We start from the raw sequence: 18,878 nt of genomic DNA, 5'->3' as shown, positions 1-18,878 counted from the left end.
TAACTTGCACATTACACGCTTTTCGTATTTCTCTTCTCAAGGAAAAATTCTATTGGGGAACGGCTTCGGCGGGTTTGGTTGCTATGACCACAGCCTATAGGCTCCCAAAGCATCGCCGAGTGGCGCTGCAGGATGGATGGATGGATAGGAGCGCCCCCTTTGAAACGGGGTGGTGGCAATTGCCACCATGCTCAGCTGCGCCTGATGTGCAGCGCCACTATGGGAGAAAAGTAAAAACAGGGGCGCTGCTTTCACCACGCTTCTTTGAACGCGCGCTTTCTTGCACGTGCACGCGCCCGCGCTGTCGCGATGTATCGCCTACATGAGCCGCAATAAGATCGTTCAGACTGACGCGCAGTTCCGCAATGGAAACTTAATTAAAGGGGGGAAACTGATTAGCCGCGTCTACTATGTGGAGCAGACGATCGGCGACGAGGAGGCCCAATTGACTGTAAAATGCGTTTCTCGAGTGTGTAATAACGTCGTACTGTATGACACGCAACTAGAGGTAGGTCCACTGAATAATTATATGCTCGAAATATGCGAAGTACTATCAGGTCCGCGAAATAAAGCGAGACACTTGTTGATCGTAGTTGTCAGTTGTTGCATGCGATGCGCAGGGCGATCCACTTACGGCGTGCGAGTCGAAAGGACATGCGACCAGGCAACAGTTCGTCATCATTCTACTCCACCTTGGGGGATTCCCCTAAACATTTGACCACCATTGTTCACATTTGCAAGTGCGACCTGCGGGTCGCCTTCTCGCTTGAAACGAAAACTCTCGGGAATGACACTGCTTCTGCGCTTTCGAGAATTTCGTCTGCTTTGACCGCGTCTCCTGCACTCGCGCTCGGTACGATTCGCAATGCACTACGGCGACCAGGAGGATGTCGTGACGGTATTGATTTGCACCGCAGTCGTACAACCGTCATGATGACGGCGGCAGCGGCGCGCCTCTCAGGGCTGGCCTGCCGGCCTGTTTGCCTGCCGCCGCCGTCAGAAAAATACGCTAATATTGTTTGTTCGCGTTCATACCAAGCCCTGGAGTAGTGCAACGTCAAAAATGAATCATTTTTGAGGATCGTTGGCCAATACAGAGCTGCTAGTAGAAGTGATAACTGCGATACAAGTATATTTCTTTTCCAAAGCCGCTTTGCTGATGCCCAGTGCTGCTCGCCTGTTGTCACCTGGCTCCGCTGTTAAAGGCATCCCGGAAATCGATCACGTCTTTGTTTTATTATGTGACGAGGAACATAGTAAAACGGTGACGCGAGTAGCACCTTTATTACAGCGCTGGCCAGTTCCGAAGTGCCCTCAGCTGCAGTATCGATGCGAAATGGTTAGGCTTAGCGACGACTACGGCAGCGAGGGAGCAGCGCAGTTCGTTGCCCGGCGTGGCCGCGGCGACGTCGTTGCCGAGAGCTCGACTGTCCGCGGGCGGCGTCATTGCCAAAAGCTCGACTGTCTCGCCGATTAGTTCAGCGGCTTGCGACTCGCAGTCGCAAGGCTGGAAAATCGAGCAGCGAGTGACTTGCCTGCGCGTCGTCTGCCACTTTTTTCGTGCATGGTAGGGACAGACTCACTGGCTCTCCGAAGAGCGCGGCCGCATACTCGCGTGTTCGCGGTAAGAGTGGATCACCGTGTACATACGCTTTGGTTTTTACACTACGGCCTTCGTACTACCTCCTTTTTGCTTCGCCGAGACCGCGTCTGTCAGCGCGAAGATTGCGCCTCGCGTGACTCTCCCGTCGCACGTGCACACAAAGCTAGCAGGGCGTCTGTTCCGGCGGCGCCCCGAGTTTCCGCTGCTCGCCGCTGCGGCGCTGGCGTCGCGCTCCCAAACTTGACCTTGGGTTCCCTATACACAGCATATATTTGGAGTTAGCAGCTTGAAAATCAGCAAATTATCTTGTGGAAATATGGGGGGTCGCCCTCCGCCCCGCACTCCCACTTCGGCGATGCAGCGTTTCCGCTCGCTAACCGCGGAGGGGTTCGTGCTCGAGGGAACAAAGGGAGGGACGAGAAAGCGTGAGCACTCATTAGCTATTTGTTACATTTGAAATTAATACATAGAGCGGGCCAGCTAGCTACCAGACATTAGCGAGGCATTCCTCGGAAATAGAAGGATAACGTAAGAAGGGCTTCCGACTTACCGGCTGGGGCAGGGGCGCAACTTCGAGGGTATCGGCGGCAAACGCTTGCACGCGCCGACAATGGCGACCGGGTTTTCCCGTGCGCGCCGCATTCTTGGGGCAAAGCCATCCCCGAGCATTTGCTGGGGGAGGTGACGAGAGCGCGTGTTTGCTGCGTTCGTTTCGCTGCCTGTAACCGGAAGTCCAGCGGCAAGGCACAACAGATCTCCGTGAGCCTGCCGCGGAAGCCGGCGAGAGCGTGCGGCTGCACCCGCTCGTGACGCTGGCCGGATCCCGAACAGACCCTCACCGGCTCCGCGGAGCTCCGCGTAGCCTTCGAGGTGGCGCTCCCGTCGCTGCTTCCGTTTACCCCACGAGGGAAACTTCCCTCCTCGCCCAGCCGGTGCTGTCTTGACGCACGGTCTTGACGCACGGTGACGCAGTGCAATCTCCAAAACAAGGGCTAGTTGTCGCTTATACCTGTACGTGTGGGCTAGACTACGCGAAATAAAAACGAATCGCTACCCTTTAGAGCAACCTATCGCGCCAAGAATGCAGCGGTGACATTTATTCCGAAGCGGGCGAGCAGCGCGCCGCCTAGTTTGTCAACGCAACACGTAACTTGCCGGTAGCGCGTGCGCACGCTGTGATTTGAGGCCTGCGCACGCCGCAAGACGCGGGGAAATACGTAGCCTTGTGCGCATGCACTCATTACCAGCAGTGTTACTGCGTTCGCTAGCTCTCTGCGTACGGCCAACTAAAAAAGTCTAATGACGCGCGCGCAGCCGCGCAACCCGTCGCAGAGTCACCTAAGACCGCTTAATACTGCAAACACGTGAGCTCTGGCGCCTGTTCCCTCCGACGCTACGCCCCCTTCCGGTTCTATTCCACCTGCCGCACGCTGTCGGCTAACTGTCTTTCTCTTCTTTTCTCTTCTCTTCCTTCACGTCTTTCCACTCCTTCACACATCCTCTAACGTCCTCTCACCTCCGACCCCCTCTCCGGCTATGTTTCCTCGCTCCGAAGCTGCTGCGGTTGCTTCCCTCTCTACTTTTTGCCATCGCTACGGCTCTCAGATTTTTTTGTACAACAACGCCGACAATTACGTTTTTTTTTGTAATGGGCCATATAAGACTTTCGCCTTAAATATAACCGGCGTCGAAAGATGCACCTACACTATAAGAATTCCCCAACAAGTTCTGTGAAGACTCAGTCTATGAGAACAATGCTGGGTGCAGTTGCGAATGCACCCTTGGCCTTAGTGAAATTAGTACTTCTGAATTAACATATACAGCTTGCTTTATATCACCAGTGCTCGCTTATATTGTAAACCTTTCACTCACTACAGTAACATTTTCTTAAAAACCGAAGTAATGTTCAACAGTCTCGCAAGGGAGCAGCAGTTCACAATTAGTAGCGAGGTGCTAGAAGTGGTAAGGGAATACGTCTACTTGGAGAAGGTAGTGTCTGCTGATCCAGTTCATAAGAGAGAAATAACTAGCAGAATAACAATGGGGTGGAGTGCGTATGGCAGGTGCTCTCAGATCATGAATGGAAGTTTACCAATATCCCAGTGTATAACAGCTGTATCTTACCGGTGCTCACCTATGGGGAAGAAACGTGGAGGCTAGCGAAAGGCTACAGCTTCAGTTAAGGACAACGCCGCGAGCTATCGAAAGGAAAATGATAGGCATAACGTTAAGGACCGGGAGCCGGCAGACTGAGTGAGGGAACAAACGTGGATTAATCACATCGTAGTCAAAATAAAGACGAAGAAATGGGCTTCAGCAGGGCGTGTGATGCGAAGGCAGGATAATCGCTTGTCTTTGGGGGTAACGGAGTGGATTCCAAGAGAAAGGAAGCGTGGCAGGGGGCGGCAGAAAGTTAGGTGGGCGGATGAGGTTAAGAAGTTTGCAGGGATAAGGTGGCCGCAACTGGCAAAGGACAGGGTTTATTGGAGAGACATGGGAGAGGCCTTTGCCCTGCAGTGGCTGTAGTAAGGCTGATGATGGTGATGACACCTATCGATAAAGGAGGTGGTATCTACAGCCTTTCAAGATGACGACCTATATCAGTCCGATGGGCGGCATTTAAAATCTTTGAAGGGAATATCATTGACAGACTCGTTCAGGCTTTGTGAAAAGCACATGCGTTGAACAGTAAGCTAGTACGTATTTCGGAAGCACATGTCGACCGAGCAGGCATTATTTTTTCAATGTAAGGTGACTAGTAACGTAAAAAATCAAAAATACACTTGTCTGTTATTTGGGTACCCGAAAAGCATTCGATTCGACACATGATATCTTTTCACTGCAAAAGTAATCAAGAAGTGGTATTCGTGATGCCTCGCTTGAGCTTTTAACTAGCTATATACTTGACCGGTGCCAAATAATACGAATTAACAGTACAACGTGAACTCAAATGAAATTATTAGAAGGGGGCCCTAAGGCTCAATATTCAGACCATTTTTCCTCCCCGTTTATGTAAATATTGCTGTCGATATTCTGCGTTCTCGTGTACTTATTAAGTCTGTAAACGACAGTATGTCTTTTTTACGGCTGATGAGTTAACCGTTGAGTAAAATGTAGCAACTACATGCGTTTGCTCTCCAAATGGATCAGAGACAAAAGAATTGAATTAAACACTAAGATAACTACATATGCCATATTCCGGCCAAATAAACTACTACTTTGGAAAACATGAAACTAGGTTTGTATAACGATTGCTCTTTAGTTTTCTGGGGTAAAAATTTCTAGGAATATGGTTTACAAAGAGCGTGCGCAGAACCATACACGACAGTCACTTAAGTACAGAGCTGGCGCAAACTGTAGGCTGTTCGAATAAGATAGAATGCTTAATATTGGTCTGGGGAACAACTACGTTGGGGAAGAGTAAGAAGTTTTTAGTGCTGCAAAAAACATGTTTTCTAAATTACCAGGCCAATTTTCCACAACTGCAGACCGGTTCTCTGTTTTTACAATGTGAGATGTTAAATACTGATAAGTTTTCTTAATAGCTGTCTTATCAGCTGCGTCCAGGAACTTGGGGCACTGATCACAGCCCTATTCTCATCTTCCTTCCACCTTCATGTTTATGGAAACTGCCCCGCAGCGTACTCATAACATCATGGGACTCCGTACGTGCGGACAGTCAGTCGTTCATCTACATTCGGTCTCTCTGCCGCTCTGTCTACTCTCTCGGCGTTCTCACGACTCACGCAATTTACACTACTCTAAATGAGGACGAGCCAAACCCGGAAACACACATCTTCAATCTCTGGGCTCTTCGTCGCCAGGCGGATCATTATGCTTCTCGTCACCCCGATGACCCCTCGTCTCTTCCCGCTCTTCCTCGGGCTACCGCACGTGTTGGGGCTGCGCAAAACGATTTTCGAGGCAATGCTGGACTGCATGCGTGCCCGCCTGTCCTCTACGCAGGGCAATCGACATCTTTCGCGGGTGTTTCACGCCATGGAGCACCCCTCTGAAGTTGATGATTACACAGAAAGCATTTGCCTCGCTCTAAATAGGGATGAAGATTCATTTGCACAACAGGCAACCCGTCAGTCTTTCCCTCCCCATGACTGCACCTATCCATTTCCTGTCTGCATATAAATTTCTAAGCCCCCCGATGCGGTTACTACGGACCTTACCACGGCAGAGCTAATGTTACAGACATGAGAGTGGAATTTAGTAGACACCCCCCCTCCTGCAGGGCATATTGGGGATCTTTGTGATCGTCAAGCCTTTCCATTGGCTTTTTGTCGGCGCACCCAACACCGTTATGCTATTAAATAAGATGATTATGAATATGATTCTAATTGCGCACTTCGGTTTTCGCGTTCGCGTTGGGCAGCTCTCTTTTTGCATAAATTCAAAAGCTTTTTTGGCACTGTAAACAACACCTTGGCACCGGAATGTTGCCCTACCTTCCTTAGATTGTGAGAAACCTTATGCAGGTAGGGAATCACAGCTACCTCTTCTTTCTTGCTTTTTTCTTCCTTCTTTTCTTTTCCGCTCTCTGTTCGTCACTCATGCGTGATGCAACTTTCTGCGATGCAGGCTTCCAGCGACTAAAACAGCATGTTTAGGGTAGCCCGCCGCTCCAAATGTGCCACCTGCTATTGACACTTTCATCCATGACATATTCACATGCCAGGGATGCTATGAATTCCATGCGATGTTTTTCTCTTCCACTGATTCAGAAGGGTATATGTGCTCCTTTCCGCAAGAAACGCTGTGGTGAAAGTTAGTGCTTGTCCTGTCTCGTCACCGTCGCCGTCTTTTTGTTCATGCACTATGTTTCTTTAGTTACGATGTATTGCCAACACGCTCAAGCCTATTCACTTCTGTGGTCATATGCATCGCCAGCTTGTGCACTCTAAACTCCAGCCACAGATATTATACCAGACAAATTTTCAACATTGAAACGCATGCGCTGCTTAGGAGACGCGAGACGAAAGGCAATACCGACGCACACTACAAGCGCAAACTTACAACTGTTTATTAAAATCTGCTGACACATTTTTACATACAGGATATCAGGATTACCAGCAATGTCGTACATGCAATCGGGAACTTTTATCTCACCGATTTCCTCGCCACTCTAGTGTAATTATTTTGATAGGTGGAATTGAGTTATACATGTTCCTTCTTGGGATGTTACAGTCGTATATGCTTCCACAATTCCTCTTCCGACTCTCTCTGTTTCATTGCCTACTATCTCTGTCTTTTTAAACAGCGGATAGCATTTTTTTTGCAGCGGTTTCAATGCGACGCTTGATTTCAGGGATGGGTAATTTCACCGCAGTCAATCTCATGTTCTAGAGGCCTCGTGTTAACACAACTGTAAGACTGTCCAATGTACTAGCTGCCTAATGATGTTGGAATCTTATAATTGATCTATTTTTTGTTTACATTCAGCGAGCCTTTCTCCATGCGCAGTTTACTATCTTTGTCTATTTAACATTTTTTTTACGTTAACCTAGTTGCATACGTCTACCCATTATCCACTTCATTCTTACTCGGGAGGAGGAAGTATTCGTGCGCCGGATTCGGGCAAGGGCGGCTCTGAACCATTCTGTACGTCATCCGTGGCGTGAAAACTTCTGCCAGCGGCTGGCAAGTTCCCCCCACTGTGCCGCTTCACCGGACCTGTGTGATGCGCGATACTTGTTGTGGACGGGCCCAGCCACGGCTTCTGTGCGAAAACGCTTCGTCAGGGAGGTGGGCCTGCAGGGAAGCCACAAGCGTGGCTACGAAAAGTGGACCATGGAGAACCGCTACACCGGCAACCTTTGCGACTATTTGAGCAACACTTCTATTCACTCCTTTGTCCTAAAATTCTTTCCCCTTTTTCTACCTATGCCTTATGGCACACTTCTCGAATAATAAAAAAAAAACTGCAGTGTTTTAATTTATTTTGTATCGCAGAAGTGAAACAAACTCGCAGGACTGTTACCAAATGTGTAACACGAGGTTGGCGGCAGCTGTTTAGGAATTTTCATTTCACGATACACTCTAAGAACTGCTACTCCTGCATTAAGAGTAAAAGAGCCTCGCTACTCCTGCAGGTCTCAATCTACTCTCTCTACAAACGAGAAAGAGTGAAAGGTCCTGTTCACTCCTCTTGACAAAAGAGTAAAATGGCATTTCCACTCCTGCATACCCCAAGGGAGTTCAGTGCTTGTTTTACTCCTCCGCCAAAGGAATTAACAAACAAATGATAACGTTCATGCGGCTCCACAGGCTGCACAATAGATATCATTGCTCATCGTAACAAGCAACTCGTATTATTTTCTTATGCCGCAAAGAATAATCTACAGCGAGGACGCGTTGTTCATTTTGCTAAGAGCGCTCGCCATGCATTCCTTCAAACTTGCGTTTAACTGTATTTTCGCGGAAGCACTTACTATATACGTATACGTGAACTACGTATACATACGTATACGTGAACTACGTATACATACGTATACGTGAACTACGTGAACTAAGGGACTCGCTACTGCAAACGGGCATTGAATGCCCATTCACACTTGCAAGTAGCAAAGGGCATGCGACCAGCAGTCGCTTGCGACCAGGCAGCAGCTCCACGACACCGTTCCTCACACCTACAAGGGTGACCTGCGGGTCGCCTGCTCGTTTGATTCTCACGTGAAATGAGGTCCCGGGAATGACGTCAGTCACGCGCTTTGGCCCAGGCTCCTGCGCCCTCGCGCTCGGTCTTTTAAAGTGGTCTGGTTGCTCGTTATTAGCAGTGTGCTGCTACAACCTGAGCGAAGAGGAGAATATCGTGGCGGTTTTGATGTGCGCCACGGCCATACAATCGTAAGGGCGCGCTAGCTTCTCGGGGCCGGCCTGCCAGCCTGGATGCCGGCTGCCGGCGTCAGAAAAATGCACTGGTATTGTTTGTTCACGACCAAAGCTCTGGGATAGAGTATCATTAACAATGTCGAGTTGTTGGTGGAAGCGATAACAGCCATACAAATTTCCTCCCATAGCCGCTTTGCTGCTGCTCTGGAGTTCGCCTGGCCTCTGCTATAGCTCCGCTCCTGAAGGGGTCGCGGAAACCGAGCATATATTTATTTCCCTATGACGCGGGGTTCAGAGTAAAACGGTGCCGAGGGTAGCACCTAAGTGCTGGCCAGTTTCGAAGCGCATTCAGCTACAGCATCTATGTGAAATCGGCTAGGTTTAGCGACGACAACGGCAGCCAGCGAGCAGCGCACAGTTCGTCGCCCGGCGCGACCGCGGGCGGCGTCGTTGCCGAAAGCTCGGCTCGCTCAATGATTCGCTCCGTAGCTTGCTAATCGCGCACGCAAGGCTGGAAAATCGAGCAGCGACTGGCCTGCGATTGAGCGAGCCTTTATGCCCACGTTTGCAGCACAGGTGAACAAATTTAGCACACATGTATGCATGGAATATCGACTGCGTTGCGGCGATTCTTAAGCTCGTCCTCGACGCCATCATCACCGTTCGGGTGGACCCGAGCATATCTTTATTTCACTACGAGACATAGTTCACAATAAAACGTACTTACAATGCAAAGAGTAGCACCTCAGCGCTAGCCAGTTTCGAAGCGCTCTCAGCTCTGGCATCGAAGTGAAACCTCCTAGGCTTAGCTACGAATACGGCAGCCAGGGAGCAGGCCGAAGCTCGTCGCGCGGCGCGCTCGCGAGCAGCGTCATTGCTGAAAGCTCGGCTCGCTCACAGATTGGCTCAGAAACTTGCGAATTGTACTCGCAAGGCTGGCAAATCGAGCAGCTAGCGGCTGGCCTGCGACTGAGCGCACGTTCGCAGTACAGGTGAACAACAATTAGCGCACGAATGCTTGGGATACCGGCTGCGTTGCGGCCACGTTAAGGCGATTCTTAAGCTCGTCCTCGACGCCATCGTCACCGTACGTGAAACACAGGCTGAGAACTTGAATTCGAATACGTGCTAAAGTAAGCTGCTCGTATTTCTCGGAACAATCTGAACTCGAAAAGACAGTTGCTTCTGTTGGCTTCCATGCATGTGGGCTCTTGCTAGTGAAAGTACACTCGAACAGGATTCGGCGAGTGCGGGCCGCTGTTGCATATAAGCTAAAGTGTGAAGCAAGTATCGTCGTAGTTCCGTAACGCAGTTGATATCACAGTAATCCGCTTGTACGGGTCGCATTTAAGCTCTGTTTCATGTAGATCTCCGTCGAGCATGCCAGTGTCGCGTAGAGTAATGCATCGCAGCTGCTCTTTGTCCTACCGCTCGCGTCGAACATATCCTTGATATGGACCAGTTTGCGATACAGTGCGTTTCTTTGCCTTTTTTGTCGCATTTAAGGGATTTTCGCTGCCGTCAATCGAAATTGCATTCCGTCAACAGCGTCGTCTGCTAGGACACCCGGGGATGGGATCACAGGATCGCAGCTTCTACAAACGACATGTCAGCAAAAGTATCTAAAAGCGCTTTGGTATTCGCATTTAATAAAGAAATAAAATGAAAAAATATAATTTGTTTTTGTTGCGAACACAATTCAAATATTAGTAATAAAAATAGCGCATTTGTAGGTTTTTTCAACGAAGCAAAACTGCAGCCGTCGTCACGTTTTGTGTTATTTGGGTTTTCGTAGCATTGTTTGAGTGCTCGTGCGGTGGACGTGTATGAAGAACACAAGTGTGTTTTGGAAACCAACGACGAGAATTACGCCCTGTCAACACTGGTGATTTTGAACGGGTAAAGCCGTGAAGAAAGGTAGCGCTACGACTTCTTGTCATCTGGAGAGGCAACGAAGAAGAATGTGCGGTTTTGCTAAGCCTTGATGAGCCGTCTGAACGGTGAGTCCCGTGTACGTTTCTTTACTTCGGATCTCTATTCGCACGCGTTATTAGTGTGCGTCTATATAGGGATGGCAGTGCAGGCAGTCTGCGTGCGGTTCCCTCAGTTATAATGCGTTAAGGCCGATTCACACGACGGTCCGTTGGCCCGCGGCCCGCGCACTACGTATTCATGCGTCACCACATTGAGAGGCGCGCTGTCGGCCGCGGCAGCGGGCGAACGGACCGTCGTGTGAATCGGCCTTTACCAGAAAAGAACGGGCGTATAGGCCGCATGGCAACTGTTGCTCCATAGTCTCTATCTGCGTTTAGTACTCGGGTGCCGCGGTAAATAAAAATGCCACCAGTTATCACAACAGAGTTATGCGGTCGCTTGCTAGCGCTGCGAAAAACAACAATGTTTACTACATTCCAATAGGATAGATTTGTGCTACGTAGGAGAGGATGATGAGCGTGCAGTGCCACGTTAGAGAGCGCTCTTGCTAGGCCAGCTGCGGACAGACAAGGGAACTGACAACGGTCGAGTTGCCTCGCGGCTGGTGCCCGTCGGATTGATTTGTGCTACTTAGAAGATGACGATGAGCGGCAGTGCCACGCGACAGAGCACTCGCGCTAGGCCAGCTGCCAACAGACAGTGCTCAGTGTGTGTACTCGTCGGATTAGTGCTTACGCCTTAATATTTGTCATACAATTTTTTCGGGGACAATGATCGCGTGTAAAAGGCTGGGGCATAACCCTTGCCTATTCATTTGTAAATTTTTATCTGTGCTTCCCCATGGAACAGAATTTGACACAGTATTATGTCAAAGTTAGATCGTTCTTGCGTCTGCCCTGAGGTGTAGGTGTCGATGCTTCCTCGCCTTCAGATTTTGAGAACTGTTTGGGATGCAACTGCGCACTTATTTAGGATTTCAAGCTTTTTGCTATATCCCTCGTTTGTGCGGCCCGCTTTCAAGTCGTTCGCTATATCGGTGATGGTTTGTTATTGATTTTCACTTTCTCTTATTTATTCTTGGTTGACTGCCACCAGCTGTGCTGCCGGCGATTCTCCGCGCTCGGAACTATTCCCAGGCACGAGACCCTACCCACAGACCTCCCTGCACCACACTCACCAGTTCGGTATTTTTTTCCCTTGCTCTTACTTGCATTGCCACTAGGCAGTTCTTATTTCTGTGCAGATTTGTTAAATGCAATACCAATTTTCGTTTCATGCTGTGATGTGAGATATCGTGCTTCTTGCTAATGAATGCATGCCTTTTCCATCCTCTCGTCATTTGTGCAAAGCAGACGGGTCTACTGGTCGCTACGTTCAATTTAAAAATACCTTCGGTGCTGCTGCAAAGCACCCTAGTAGTAATAATTAAATCCTGTGCATGCTATATTCGAATAGTTACGCTCTTTTCATCATGCATAAAAATAGTGGTATTCCAGCCTGCTCATCTTTCTATGCGGTTGTGACAGTCATGTAAATCTACTGAAAAAAATGTATATCGGTGCATCACATACAATCTGTTCATTTCTTTTGTCATGGGCCATCTCATTGCTTTTTGTGTTCCTATGTTAATACCTTATTCTAATTTATAAAGCAGTAGACAATTTCCTCTCTTGTCATTCATGACATTGTTACGGCCACTGACAACAGTTGCTCTGACATATTTATTTGCAGTTGCCAGCTGCCAGTATCTACTGGGCCATTCGTGCTTCCAGCTTTAGGGCTGTGCTATCTCTCCTCAGCTGTTTGTGGTAGGTATTGTTTTCCAGTGATGCATACCTTACCTGCCTATTTAGAAAAATTTCGTAGACATAGGCTCACAGCCGGGTTTAGAAATGCATGCAGAGCTCTATGTGCACTTAGCAGCAGTACCTTCCTGTATAATCACATGAATCTGATCCTGAATTACATGAATGTAATTGCATGATCTGTATGAAATAGTCGCTCATGAAGCTTTTGACTCTGCTGCTGTTAACATAATGGAGTTTACACTGCTTCAGGTGCAGTGACTATTTCACACATGTTGCCTCTTATGCATATGTGCCTTCTGAAAGGGCGAACATATTCCTTTATCCCTTTAAAAAACATTGTGTTCTATCATGATGCTTTACCGGTATTTCTGGTGTATAGACCAAAATGTCACTCAGTATTGTAACATGAAGCGGGAACTCAGTTTGTCCAATGTTTTAGAGGTAACATGAAGCGGGAACTCAGTTTGTCCAATGTTTTAGGGGTCCTAAAACATTGGACCAACACAGTTCCCACTCGAGTTATTGATCACTTCGCTCTCGCCCTACCATAAGCTTGCCGTCCATGTTGGACAAATTGGTAGAGCGACTGCTCCAGTGAAGTGGTGGTTCTGAGTTCGAACACCGGACCAGGACGAATCTTTCTTTAACTACGAAGTTTCTGTGAAAGCTGTATAGCTTTCCTTTGTAGCCATTTGGCTGTGCTCGAGTGGATGTCAATGAGTAATTACTCCTTATTACAGATCTTTTGTCAACGCCAAACTGATTCAGTAGCAACAAATAGTAGAAGGGTAAAAGCATGCTGCTCCCAAAAATTCGTTAAGCATGTTATAAAACGTATGCTGTATTGTTTTAACTGCTGCAAAGAAATAATGGTGATGTTAGATGCCCAGCCCCTATTAGGTAAACATAGCTCGCAATTAACACAGTGGATGGAAAAGAAATATGGACTTCAACCCTCACGACGACCCTCACCCCAGTAAAACAAAAAGTGCCAGTGTTGCCATACTTGAGAGCTTTGCTCTTTAAAAGTGCAGTAGACTGCTACTCAAAGTTGACAAAAAAATGCGTCTCGTTTTCTGCATGTGCATTCCACAGTGCCGGTGCCATTTTCACTGGCCATTGACATTCAGTCGCATGATGTGCACCCCGCTCCTCGAGTTGATTTTGTTTGTCTTGTGAACCTGCCGTCAAAATCAGTGCAGGATAATGCTTCCCCAGTTGATCTGCAGTTAACCTTGTCCTTTGCCAGCTGCTGTCACCCTTTCTCCACAGAGAAGGGCGGTGGGAGTCCAAGCCAGGTGGAGTTGAAATATTTGACTAGTAGTGGACAGGGATCCTGCGGTTTGTTGAGGACACAGGCAAATTGGAGACTTATGGAAGAATTTTTTTACCAGCCAAAAAAGACGCATACACAAGAGAGAACCGCACAGGACAAGGGCTGGTAAAAGCCGTAGTCCTCTGTGGTTCTCTCTTGTGTATGCGTGTTCCTTGGCGGGTAAAAAAATTCCTCCGTAAGTCTCCAATTTGCCGGTGTCCTCCACAGATTGGAGGATCCCTGTCTGTTACTAGTCAAATTTAACTTCTCCACCTGGATTGGACTCCCACTGCCCTTCTCAAACTTTTGAAATCCTGTTGTCCTAGCAGATCATCAGCTGTCGGTTGTATTACTTTCGCTTCAGTGAAATTTGACATGTAGCGGACAGGGATCCTAGAATTTGTGGAGTACACAGGCAAACTGGAGACTTATAGAAGAATTTTTTTACCAGCCAAGGAAGACGCATACACAAGATTCGTTGTCTGTGTTTCACAACTGAAAGTTCTAAATGCGTGCAAAAGTGTATCGTGCATTCGCACGTATTTTGAAAACTCAATTTTTGCAGCGTTAGGTTTTTGGAATTGGAGCTGTAGCATTGCCGCCACAGAATCCCGCTCGTTAACAAAGCGCACACTTATTTGCTAGGTATATATTCGGTATACCGCAACCAGTACACGTCACTGTTTGGAAGGTTCTGTAGCGAAATTTCTGATTGTGCAAGGTAGCTTTTCTTTTAAATTCAAGCGCTCTCTATTTGCTTTTTCCTGTGCATATTCATCGGTCGTTTCAATTCGGAAGCGTTGGTGCTGCAAGACGTGCATACGGAAGCTACGTTTGTGCACAAAGCTCCTGAATTTCTGAAAGCGCACCTCTGACAGTTCTCGTTGTCATAAATAAGTACAAAGCAGCCTAATCTTTTTGGACACACCATTTCATGCTCTTAGCTGTTTCTGAGAAACAGGCTGCCTTTTTTTCTGTTTTTGGTGTGAAGCATTCCTAACAACTTCTTTCTTTCTCCATGCACAGATAGCCTATTCATACACGGGCAGCTTGATTGCAATATTTAGGGCAATATTTATAACAGGTGCAGTGAGCCTTGGTGCATGCGGACAAAAATTAAGCTAGGGTGGGGTGGGGTATTTTCGCACAGGGTAATGTTATGCGGAGGGTTTGGCGTATTGAAACCGAGTCTTTCTGAGCTCTTATTAGACGTCCCTGCACCAGGACAGTAGTTGAGGCTTTTCTTCTTTGTTGTCTAGTCAATGGTTTCCATCACATAAAATAGCCTTAATTCTAGCTATCCCGTGGCCGTCTAACAGAACGATGCAGATATACTGAAGTGATCAGTGTTGCATAAAAGTAGTGAGAACATTGCAAATGCAAGACAACTTCATTGGTTTGCAGTGCACTAACGTGGCAGTCATAGAGAATTACACATTACATTTGCAAATCTAAATTGTGCATAATAGTATGGACTGGCACGTAATGTGCAAAGTAATCACAGTTATCTCGTTCATGCCAAATGCTAGTGTCAAACATTGTCGGTATTGCATATTTATAAAGAGCAGACATGCTGCGCCTAACTTGTCGTTGGATAGATTTTATTACTATGAAAGCAAAAAGTTTACACATGGCTGTCGTGTTCTTGCGTGGGAAGTAGTATTACCTTAAATGAGTATAAACACCAAATTTTTGGTTATGTGTGTTCTTTGTAGCGACGTGCTGGGCATTCGTATTCATAGAATTGTTGCATAGTATTCGTCTCCAATCGCTAAATAATTACAACCAGATTTCTTTTCTTCCCTGTTTCAATAGCATAGCAATTGCTATGACATCAATGTTCAGTATAGGTTATGGAAGGCACAAAAAAGCTACGATATCGCTACTTCATCGTTTTAATTAGTTACAATGCTAAAGCCAGCCTGCCTTAAGAGTCGGAATCACAATGAATGACGAAGCCGCAATTATATTGCAGTTTTCCTCATGCCTCCCCTGGCTTATACTGACCTTTGACGCCATTGCCATTGCTCAGTTTTTAAAAGTGAAGCAGGAGAGAGAAGATATTTAATTACAAATTATTTAGCAGTCATAGGCGAATACTGTGTGGTTATCCGTGCATAGTAATGCCTTATGCATCATTAAAAACAAAAAAAAATGTGCAACTGAAATTTGCTCGGCTGCTGACCCAAAAGACGCGGGTTCGATCCCGGCCGCGGCGGCTGGAATTTCTTTGGAGGAGAAATTCTAGAGGCCCGTGTACTGTGCGATGTCAGTGCACGTTAAAGAACCCCAGGTGGTCGAAATTTCCGGAGCCCTTCACTACGGCGTCTCTCATAGCCTGGGTCTCTTTGGGACGTTAAATCCCATAAACCAACCCAAAACAAACTGAAATTTGTTGTCTGCCTCTTTGAGATGAAAAATTTTGAATTTTTCCTTCACTATTTTAGAGCATGAAATTCAGTTAATGGTATCTGAGAAACAGGAATTGCAACAGCCATTTCTCTTCAGCAAGAAAACTGTCATTGGTTTAAGTGTTTTCCCGATTCAAGGTTACCCTATATTTTAAACTGCACAATGTATTATGTGACAAGAAACCGTCAAGCACAACAGGTGTGGTTTTAGAAATGACTGGAAGTGATAAGGGAATACATTTACTTAGAGCAGGTAGTGACCGCTGATCCGGATCATGAAGGGTAATAACTAGAGGAATATGAATGGGGTGGAGTGCATATGGCAGGTTCTCTCAGATCATGAATGGCAGTTTTTCAATACCCCTCAAGAGAAAAGTATACTACAGCTGTATCCTACCGGTATTCACCTATGGGGCAGAAACGTGGAGGCTAACGAAGAGGGTTCAGCTTAAGCTAAGGACAACGCAACGAGCTATGGAAATAAAAATGATAGGCGTAACGTTAAGAGATCGGAAGCGGGCGGAGTGGGTGAGGGAACAAACGCGGGTTGAAGACATCCTAGTCGAAATCAGGAGAAAAAAGGGTGCTTGGGCAGGGCATGTAAGACGAAGGCAAGATAATCGCTGGTCCTTAAGGGTAACGGAGTGGATTCCAAGAGAAGGCAAGCATAGCAGGAAGCAGCAAAAAGTTCCATGGGCGGAGGTTTGCAGGAACACGGTGGACATAGCTGGCGAAGGACAGGGTTAATTGGAGAACATGGGAGAGGCCTTTGCCTTGCAGTGTGCGTAGTCAGGCTGATCATGATACTTGCAGAAGAGCTTGCTCATGTTAAAATTTTCATTTGGTAAATATGTGCTTGTTTTACATGCACACAGCTTTTGAAAGGACTAGCATAGTGATAATTGTATTGGGCTTCATAAAATTGTAGCTCTGAATGAAGGTTTGCAATGAAAGGTGTCTGCACTTGGTCACAATATAGGTACACACTAGTGGCGACATGACACACACGATCAGTACATTCTAGTTGTATTCTTTCTTTTTTTTTCATGGGGTTATATGCAGGATAGTATGAAAAGGGCATTGGAATTGACTCTTACTTGCATTATTTTCATTCATGTTTGCAGGCACCCGGAGAAATGCACGCATAGCCAAAGCTCCTTCACTCAGCCGAGCAAGCTACGGCATCATCCAGCATCTCAGTTTCTTTTGAGCGCTTACAGCTCACTGCGGTGGATTTGGTAGATGGGTTTACTTTGCTTTTGGCAGTGTTCTTGGCATTTAATGTGAAGTACACCCCAAAAACAAAGCGGGCTTGTCTGCTGCTTGAGACACTAATGGGGCTTGATCCTAGCGAGCTACTCCCGAGTGTGTTTTGGGCAGCCACAGCAATCACAGCAATGACTTGAGAAATAAAAGTTATGAGTGTTGTACATTTGTGTCATTATTTCTTGAACCATTGTTATTCCCAACGCAGACAGAGCACCATACTAATGTGCAAACTGTAGTGTAGCCATAAAGTAGTTGTATGAGTAAAAATTATTCCACTCAAAGATTATAATCCCTTTTGCTCATTACTCTTTTGTAGATGTAGCGCAGGTGGATCCTGCAAAACATATGACCAACTTGCTCTGAAGAATATGTGAAATAAGAAAATTAGTAGGGTACATTGAAAACACGTGAAACTCCTTTTGAAGGAGTAAAATAAGATCTGGGCTGATACTCCTTGAAGGAGTATAGTCACTCTAACAAACGGAGTCCTGGAACTCTACCTGAAAGAGTAGTAGGATGCTGTTTCAATGTGGTAGCTTTACTCCCTCGGAGGAGTGCCTGTACTCTATTGCAGGAGTAGTACAGTACTCCTTAAGTAGGTGTTGGATCACTCTTTGTCTAGAGGGAGTAATTTTATTCTGGAAAAAGGAGTGGAATATGGGACAAGCGAATACTCCTTCAAAGTGTGTTCTGGGCACTCCTCTGTACTCCTTTAGTTCTAAGAGTGTAATTTGAGGTCAAGAAACTGAGAGTGGCATGCATATGCATGCATGCACTGTAGTTTTCCACACTTACTCGTTCTTCTCCAGACCACCTTCTCCAGACCACTAGCGCTCTTCTCCAGACCACCTTTCCAGGCGCGCGATGGCATCTCCGCCTAGCCTCTTCGCGGGCGGCGCGTATTGCAACAGCGGCCGCAGACGGACCGTGCTACATTCCTTGCTCTCGCCCATCGAGTTACTATACCGCCTCTTGAGGGAAAACTGTGCATTATGCCCATAAAAGCCAGTGGGCAACGCATGAAAGCCGCTATGATCCAACGGTTCGTGTGTTGCCAGTTGTTTAGACACAAGCTAAATCTGGACAAAGAACAGAGTTGGCAGCTGGCAACGTAGATCGTGGGAAGATGGCGGCATGTAGTGTAGTTCTCCACAGCTGCTAACATGCTGTAAACAACGGGGAAATCGTCGCGTTCGGAGCTTGTTAGATGGTATGCAGCGTCGCATACCTGCTGTAACCTCATTTGGGTGCCGTGTTTCTTCTGAATTATTATTTGAAGGCGAGTACCGCGAATGTGATGCGCTTGGGGTACCTCGAGAACACGGGATTATGCAGGTCCTCTGTTGCTGATTGCAAAAATACGGCGGAAGTTTGCTTTGGCCCCAAGAAGACGAACACAGTTCCCAAGGGAAACGAATTCACAAAGTAGATGGAGCAACTGTTGTGCCTGGTTTATTTTCGATGGTGAGAAATTTGTTATAGTAAATGTCGCAGGTTTGTTAAACTGCCGCGGGCATCTTGCATTTTTTTAAAAATATTTCTCCTTCGCCGAGGACGAAGGTGCCGTGTCTCTTCTGGCGCGGGACCAGCTCATAATCGGATTTTTCGTCCACAGGAACAATGGCAGCTTCATCACGTAGGACTGAAACAGCAGTTTGCCATTATGCACTGAGTAGTACCTAGGCAGAAGCAGAAAT

The sequence above is a fragment of the Amblyomma mixtum genome, chromosome 3 (genome assembly GCF_055824585.1).
Source record: "Amblyomma mixtum isolate Tamu chromosome 3, ASM5582458v1, whole genome shotgun sequence".
NCBI lineage: Eukaryota > Metazoa > Arthropoda > Arachnida > Ixodida > Ixodidae > Amblyomma > Amblyomma mixtum.
The sequence above is the reverse complement of the archived record's forward strand: the minus strand, read 5'-3'. Positions refer to the sequence as shown.